The sequence below is a fragment of the Aptenodytes patagonicus genome, chromosome 15 (genome assembly GCF_965638725.1).
Source record: "Aptenodytes patagonicus chromosome 15, bAptPat1.pri.cur, whole genome shotgun sequence".
NCBI classification, from domain to species: domain Eukaryota; kingdom Metazoa; phylum Chordata; class Aves; order Sphenisciformes; family Spheniscidae; genus Aptenodytes; species Aptenodytes patagonicus.
In genome coordinates this window covers 9,537,175-9,546,292 of record NC_134963.1, presented here as the reverse complement: position 1 = coordinate 9,546,292, position 9,118 = coordinate 9,537,175, and positions in this window count along the sequence as shown.

Genomic DNA, 9,118 nt, shown 5'->3' with positions numbered 1-9,118 from the left:
GCAGCGTGCAGTGAGCGCTGCGGGCTGGTTGTTTGTCTGCACAAAGTCTGATGATGGATTTTGCTTTTTTGGGGAGGGGGAAGGGAGAAGATTTAATTTCAGAGTTTTATTTTCAGTGCTGATTTAAAACCCCAGCCTAACAGTCTGTCTTCTCAGTATATTACAGTGCTTCGCAATGAGGCATTCTGCATCTCACGGTGTATCTGCACATCTCTCCATTACTGCAAGGCCAGAGGCAGGCTGTGCGCTCAGAGGTGATGCCATGTGCCGGGGGCTGAGAATGAGGGCTGCAGCCGTCCTGCTTGTCTGATCCTTTTTTTCCTGTCTGTAGTTATTGCATGAGCCCAGTGGATTCCTGGTTCATGTTTGCTACAATAGAAATAAAATCAAATGGCATTTGTAGACTATATAAAAAGCAAAAAGCTAAAGAAAAGAATTAATGAAGAACTCATTATCTCAATGTGATGTTTTGGTTTCTAATTTTCTTCTCAAAAAACAACCTCCCAGATGTGACAATCCATCTAATTATTGCTTGGCCTATGGAGGCGTTTAACTGGCACGTGCTGGGACTTGGACAGTTTCTTATTAGCAGTGGGGGAAAGTTGGGACTGAAAAAGCCTTGCGTTCAGCTTGTGTATTTCTGGGTGTCAGATGCTCCTAAGTGCCTTACATTTTGCCAATCCATTCTGCATCTCTCTAATTTTCAGGGCTTTCAACACTTTCTGGCGAGCAAAGCCTGTGGATAACCCGAGTAAATGACTTTTTCCATGAATAGAGATTGGCCAGAGAAAGCTGAGTGATAAACAGAATAATCCTTTTTGTGCTTTTCCCAGCTCCAATCTTCTTTGCACACCAAATAAACACTCTCAAGCTGCTTACAGCAAAATCTCTAATAGGCTGTGGTACTTGGGCTGTGCAGGGTTTGGCTCTGTGTCAGATGGAGGGACAGGACAGTGGAATAAAGTCCCAAGATTTTTTGGGGAATTAGTTTACATACCCCCAAGCATAGTGTATTTTGGCACTTGGGCTGCATTACAATATAATCCACTAGCACTCAAAATAGCCTCAGCCTCAAAAATGGCTTCTTTGCTCATTTCTTTGGCTTTTCCCAGAGCCCTGTGTTAGGACAGAAAGGTTTGTAGTGAGACCTGGGGAACGTCGGGGTTAGGTGGCCACGAGTGCCCGTGTCCGTGTGTGGATCCAGCCCTTGGAAGCCACTGTGACCTGACAAGCCAGAGGCAATCTGCTCCTGCCCTTGCTGCCCTGTGGCCGCCGCGGCTGCAGAGGATGTGCGTGGCTCCCCGGGGACGACTGCTCGTAGCCCTTGCCTGTGGGACGCGGTGCTGAGCGTAGGGTGTGGAGGCTGGAGCGGCTCACACGCTCGGACGTGCTAATTGCCTCTGAAGCTTTGTCCCCCTCTTTGCCAGCCTTTGTAATTATCATTATTTGGTGCGTGGGGTTGGTTGTTTTTTTCCCAAGTGCATAAGCGTAAACACTTTGGGTCAGCGTGGGGAATGTCTGTGGGGCTCACGGAGCTGGGGTTAGCTGCTAATGTTTCCTCAGGATGTTTTAGGTAATGGTTTGACATAGTTGTTGAAGAAACTGAAACAATTTCGGGTTTGGGCTATCAGAAATTTCCCCAGACGAGCACGCAGGTGAGGCTTCTGCCTCGGCAGCAGCAGCACAAGGGAGCTGTTGTCCGTGTTCCTCAAGTCCAGGATTTTAATCCTGCAATTTCTCCTTCTGTGCAAGTCCAACAAACCTTTGTATTTCAAAAGTGACCAACATCCCTGGCTTCTGCAGGAGTGCTCTCTTTATTCATGTATTAAGAACAGCTGTGTAGAAATAACTTGTATAAAAATAGAGCATTTCTCACTTTCCCAGGCGGGGAAATGAACAAACGAGTGAACTGTTTGACCAGAGCCAGGCCAGCCCTAGGAACAGGTGGTAGCTGTTATTGTCAAGTAAAAGAATGATTTTGCAAGTAATTAGTTAAATTGCTCAGCCAGCATCTCTCCAAAGAAATACCCTCTTAAATGCACAGAGCAAATTTACTGAGATGCGACTGCTCAGCGTGCACTAACGTGTATTAAAGCAAGGTAAATCTGTTCTGAAATATCCTCCATGAAGCTTTGCTAGAACTGAACTGTCTACACAACTGCTACATTTGGCTAAAAAGAAATAATTCCTTTGTTTCTGGCAAATAATCCAGGCTGACAAAAATAATAACGATAATAGCAAATAGAAAATGAAAAAAAAATCTTGATCAATACTACCTGAATTAACCGAAGCCTGACAGAGTGTGTTTGTTCCCTGGCTCCTCGGCAGGAAAACGCAGTCAGGAAACCTGTGGAAATGTTTTTAAAGTGTTTACAAGTGGCAGCGAGACTGACCTTTTTATCTGCTCTCCGTGCACAGCTCTGCAGCTGCGGCTGCCACTGCTGGGGGGCTCCTGGTCGGAGGGGGCTCCCCCAGCGGGGCGGCCGGGCAGCCGGGGGCGCGAGGGGAGCGGGCAGGGGTCTCTGCCGCTGCCGGCAGGTTGACCCAAAGCGTGGTGGGAGAGCACAGGGACTGCTCGGCAGCGACCCTGCGTCAGCTCTCCTCTTTGGGGGGAGTATGTCCTTTTCTTAAATTAATCAGCTTCCAGAGAGATTGGACACAAATGCTTTTATTCCAGAATAACAACGGTGGTTGGAGACAAGAGCGACCACTGTTAGCTCCTCCGCACAGACCGCTCCTGGGTCCTTCCTGCCTGCGCTGGGCAGCAGGGCCCCGGGACCCTGGCTATGGTGGGAAAGTCAGCTCCTTTCTCGCAGACCCAGCCCAGTGTGGCTCCTAATGCAAAAACTGGTTTAATTGCCCCCCTTGTGCATCACCTGGACTCTGTTGCATGGGCAAGTTACACGGCTGTGTCATGACAAAAGGCAAAATACTTGCGTGCTTCCCATGTCCTCATTTCCATCCCCTTTGGGCACCTTCAGAAAGAAAATGTTTTGGAACCGAAGTGGGGATGTGCATTCTGTTGGAAGGGCTTGGGTCCTTTTTCACTGGAGCTCTTCTAGTTTTCTCCTAAGTAAAGGTCAGACACCTCATGGCTCAGCTGGGCAAGATAGTGGAAAGCCGGCAGATATTCGGCTTGAGGTCCCTCATGGATTAGATGGAATCAATCTTTGGCCCTAATTATGCTGGAGTTGCCCATCCTTCACCGGAGGAATCCTGCCCCGGCCTCCCAGGAGCCCCCGCGCCCTGGCTCGCTCCTGTCACTGCTGGATGCAGCCCTGCACTGTCTGCACTGGTTCCTCCGTTAATGGGAAGATCCTTTCTCTGAGCCTGAGCCAGGGAAAGCACTGTGATGAGATGACGTTGAGTGCCAAGCCAGGTGGTGAGAGATGCTAAAGGGGAAGTAGGGGGATCCTTTGCTCTTTCAGTGGTTTCAGTGGCTTGCTATGCATTCAGGCTTGGTTTCGGCAGCTGAAGCCCTGCCTTCCCAGGGTCAGCAGATGGGTGACCAGCAGGCTCTTGTGCTGCTTCCACCTGCCCTATGAGTTTCAGACCCTTGTGGTGTATCCTGCATACTCTGAAGGTCTAGAGATGCTCCCCCAGCCCCTCTGTTTGCTGGCAGGGGAGTTAAGTACACCGGCAAGGAGCACGGGTGTACGACGCATTTCCATATGGCCCCCGGTGGTACAGCATAGCCATGGAGGCTGCTCTGCGTCACGGAGCTGGCTGCTGTCTCCGGAGCAGCGTGGCTTCGCCGCCACAGCCCCTCAGTGGCATTTGGACACAGTGATGCTACAGCGGCGCCGTGGCTGCAGACCTCGAGACGAGCGGTGGTGAGGGGAGAGGCTGATTCAGCTCCTGCTGCTGCCTGGACATCCAGAAGTCCTGAGGAACCCAACTTTGTGAATGTGGGTGAGAAAAGGTACCTTGCCCCTGAAGATCAATGCAGCCTTTCTTCTGGGAATGGTTTCCTGCAGTCTTCTAGCATAACCTGTCACTTGTTGGGTTAAGCCTGCACTAGGTAGTTCATACCCAAACCCCGCTTGCGGTTACATGCTCAGAGGGGAGGAAGGGAGATGAATGTGGTCTCTGCTTCTGCAGAATTCAGCAAACACTGTGCTGAGGGCTGTCCCATGTTATCCATTTCTGCAAGAAACAGTGTCTTGCTGCATTGTGCCTGGAGCCTGCTAATTAGCTGTAAGTGATATAATGTGACTGGGATTTCAGCTCAAGCGTGAATGACCTATTCCCAGCTAGCCGTGGCACTTGGCATGAGTGCTGCTCACGGACAAAGCATGCTGGGAGGCATCCCCTGCCGCTGAGCATCTATGGCCTGACCAGCTGGCACGAAGCCTGACCTCACAAGCTATTTGTTGCTGTGTCCCTTGTTCCTGTGCCCCTGATGCTATGAGCGCTGAGCATGAGATTCCTGTTTGCCACCCAGCCCCCAGGCTGGCACTGCTTTGCTGCCTTCTGGGACCGGGAGGAGTCTGTGAAAATGAGCTTCGTTTAGCTGGGAGCTTCGTTCCCTGCTGGGGCCGGAGGTCGGGGCCCCGCATGTCTCTGGGGAAGGCTTTCGTGCACGCCTCTGCTTGCCTGATATGCCTGGTCCCACAGGGGCCGTGCAAAGTCCTAAACTGAAGGACAGGCCCTGGCAGAGCAGTGAGCTGCTCGGCTGCAACGTGCCTCTGCTTGCCGTTGTCCATGGCACGGTGTTCCTCCTGGCCTTTCCTTGTTAACCCTCAGCAGACTACGTGGCCCGAGGCTTTGCAATGAGTGCCTCAGAGTAGGTGTCTGTAAAGCCCCGGGTTTCTCTGCTATGTCTGTGGGGGCAGACAGTAGCAGGAGCAGCGGCGTTGGCGGCAGTGCCGAGGCTGTCCCAGCCCGGCAGCCCCTTCCCGGGTCTGTGCCCAGAGCCACAGGCAGCTCTGCGTCCCCTCTGCACTGATCACCAATCGCCGCTTTTGTCACCTTGGGTGATGCTGGTCTGCAGCGACAGCGAAGCTGAACAGGACTCACGCGGGGCTACAGCAGGGCTGCCAAAGCCGCTGGGCGGTAGGTGAGGGACGGCCGGGCACGTGGTGACTGTGCTGAAGAGCAGCCTGGAGGCTTGGGGAGGTTTGCCCGAGGAGGTGGGCACACAGTCACCCCCTCTCCCTCTTTCTGCCACCTGGAAAGACCTGAGCATGGGGGTGGTCTTCCACTTAATGAACTTCTGGATGCAGCTCATTCAGCCCAGCGTGGTGCAGGAGGCACCGGTTCCTCCATTGGACTGACTGACCAGGGTGAGGCATTCAGATGATAGTAAATTTCTTTGCAGTTTCAAAGAGAAAATTGATTCCAGTGGGGAAAAAAAGAAGTATTTACTTGAAGGGACAGAGGCAAGTTCTGTTTTGCAAAGGCTTTGGCGGGTTCACAGCTGATGCTCTGGGTCCCGGATTAGCAGAGTGGCTTCTGGTGGCCGTGCTCTGTTCCACCTAGCTGGGCGTTTTCACCCTTGTACCCAAGACATCCCTGACTGCACGGCTGCCACGTGCAGACGAGGCCATGGGACATCAAGCTTCAGCAGGAAGGCGACAGTAATAGGTGGATCTTTAAGAAGGTCACTGTGGATAAGAACCACATGGAGCCAGTGGTGCCTTGGGCTCTCTGTTTGCTCCAGATCTCAGTGAATCTACCCCAGATCTCCTGTCAGCATGGCCGCTCTGGGAAACCCAGGCTGGGTTTGCTAGAGATACCACAAAATACGTCCCTGATGCTGGCTGAACACTAGTGCTGCAAGGGTTTGAGTGTTCGACACTTCCACCCTCCAAAAAATAGGACAAAAATTCATTTGCAAAAATACACCTGGCCGACTCCACCGCCTAAAATTAGAAGTGCAATTTTATATCTCAGTTCCAACAACGAATGAACAACAGGTCATGCACAAATATAAATGGCCACATGATTAATATTGGATGAACTTTTAAAATTTGGATGCCAACAGATGCACAATAAAGTTTTCCCACAAAGTAAACATACAAGGATGGTTCTCGTGCCAGTTTTCAGTTTCTGCTGCATATTACGAAAGCAAGCTAATTGCGGTTAAAAATACTGAGCAGCAAATCCTCTTACCAGAGAAGTTGCAGTTTCCAAATCTGCCACACTAGTCACAGTGATCATTCCTAAAGCCATATATTCACAGTAAGATAATCTACTTGGCCAAAATTTCTCACTGCAGGAACGATATCGAGTAGGTAAAAGATAAATACAAGAGCATGTGGAGATTAAATAGATGAATATCTGTAGGTTCCACGCTTCTGCAGCTCATACGGGGAGACTGTTTATTCCAGCACGTGCCCTATAGACTCGCATGGCTGACGGAGTGCCAGCGTCTGGAATACACTCCCTGACTTGCAAAAAAAGCCAGCCCTCTTTGATGATGCAGAAATCATTTTACTTATTGAAGCAGTGAATGTTAATGATTATTAATTGGAAAAGGCTCTCCAGGGGCCATGTGTGTGCGGGACTAGTGAGTGCTTTGCAATTCCAGCATGAAATGAGTTAGTCCACAGCATTAAAATGAGAACAGCTCTCCCCAGCATCCCCAGAAAGTAATTGAATTGTTACTGCGTGGCACCAGCCCTTCCCGTTTACTCTGCACTGACACGAGGAGCCAGGGACCCTTAACAGTAAGACATAAAACCTGAATTCAACCTGAAATTTAGGTGGAGAAATATATTTTCAGCTTCCCTCTAAAGCAGTTGCAGACTAACCCCGTGCGCCATGGAGCCGCAGAGCAGTTCTGCCTTGGAGGTGTTTGTATTGTGGCAACTGTCACGACAGGGCTGGTCGGGGAGCAGTAACCCCCAGGAGGGATGCTGCGGGGAAGGCTCCTGGAGAGCTCTGGGACCCACTTGGCTGAAGGGGTCCCGGGGATGAGGGCAGAAGTGGTTGCAGCAGATGATTACAAGATTAACTCAGTTTGTGCAAATTAACAAAGTTATTGATAGCCTCTGCTTTGCAGGGTGCTCAGAAATTACCTGCCCAGCTGCAGGTGGGTGGGAGAGCAGATTTAGTCCAGCACTGCGGATGCCGAGCAGCGGTCGCATACACACTGCCCACTGCAGCTGGGGCAGGGCTGCGGACGCGCTGCAGAGCCGTCACACGCAGTCTTTGCTTGCACATGGAAAGTGGTGCAGGATGATGCGGGACAAGAACAGTTGTAGATGTCGAACTTGGGGAAAACTTGTCTTACAAAAGAAACTGCCTCTTTAAGACATACGTTCCTCTCCTGTGAAAGGGAAGGTAAAGTAGGATCGATAAACCAGCAGTGACTTTTAAATTGCGGGGAGAGGTCACAGCCAGAGAGACGATCTGATCTACTCGTCATGCAGAGAGGTTTGTGCTCCTACTGTAAAACTTGCTGCTACCACTTCCCTGCCCGTTGACGGAGTGACTTGGGAACCTCCCAGCCCACACGCTGTAAACACAGTCTTTATTTTCTGGGGAAAGGAGAAAAGTTGAGAGCTGGAGAATTAAATGCCCTGATGAAGGGCACCTGCCGGATTCGTGGTCCTGCCGCCCGTCATGCCACTGATATATTGCAATAACACATCATGGGAGCAACGGCATTTGGTGAAGTATGGCTGCAGTTGATCACTGGACCGGTGCTGCTCGCACCATACATCAGCGAAGCTCCGGCTCACCGCAGCGAGCACCAGCACAGGCGGGACCAGACGGGGCAGAGCGGGCAGGGGGAGCCTGCCTTTGGGTGCAGCGTGGCTGCCCGCGGCTTGGCTTGGCCAGGGACACTGGGGGTGTGGGACAGGGAAGGCACTGAGGGGCTGGGGGTACGTCGTGATGCTGTGGAGCTGCGTGATGGGAACATCCCCGCCCCAGAGCGACTCTTAGACCCAATGCAGTGTCCCTGCCCAGTGTGTGGGGAATGCTCTGGGGGCCAGCTGGCCACCTCCATGAGCCAGGGCAAGTAGTCCTGGCAGAAAGGAGGAGCACACCTCTGCATGTGCCTGTGTGCCCACCCCCATTGGTCTCCCTGAGGCCATAGGAGGCATGGCCGCGGGTGGAGGGGGCATGTCATTCCAGGATGGCCGAGGCAGGTGCAGCACTGAGCTGGGTCCCCATCCATCGCGGGAGACCCAGTGCCCAGCACGGCCCCCACGCTGCAGCGCTCACCCTGTAAATCTGACCGGCAGTTGAATGCCAGTGTGGGGATGGTCCCTGGGGAGTGACCCACTGTCGGCCATCAGCTGGGTGGGCTGGCTGCCCGCCCCACGGGGCTGCGTGGCTGGGATAGAGGGGTGCCGCTGATCGGCACACAGCCCTGCTATTGCTCCCGGCAGAGGGACTGGCTGCCTCTCTGGGGCTCATGCTGGGGCCGTGCAGCCCGGAGCAGGATGGCTGCTGGCAGGGGCTGTGCGGGCAGGCAGGACCCCCCTCGGTCTGCACCCTGCAGCTCCAGCTCCTGCACAATGCTTCCAGCAAGGAGCAACGGGTGCAAGGGTTTGAGCTGTATTTTGTCCCTGGTCATGCAAATGGCAGCTCCCTCAGCTTTTCAGGCTGAAAGGCTGCGAGAAAAGGGGCCTTTTGAGAGCTACAGCAATTTTCCCGGTGAATAGGAGTTGCTGTTCCTGTAACACGAGTTGTTCACACACATGCAGTAATGTCCTGTTTGGGGCTTATGTAATGGGATGGAGGGGCTCCAGCGAGGGACCGACCCCGCGGAGAGGCACTCACGCCGTCTCGGGCTGGCAAAATGAGCTGGACTTTTCCAGGCCCCGCTGAGATGTTTATTTATAACTCCCACCGTCTGGCAGAAACCTTGCCAATCAAAACACGCCACGGGTTTTCCAACGGGTTAGGAGCACTCCTCTCAAAGAGGGTTTTTGAGGGGGGCCCAGGATATTTGATAGGAGTTAAGCTGTAAAATTAGTTTCAGAGCAGCGGGTTGTCTCCTTCCCAGCACGCTTGGCTGGCTGCTGCGGGAGCATTAACCCCTTGCACCCCCCAGCTCCCACCCTGCGCCACGGGGACGCCAGTGTCCGCCCCGCTCCTGTGGCCAGAGGCAGCATGCGCCCGTGCTGGGCTTTTGGGGCCACGGGGACAGTTGTGGTGGTGA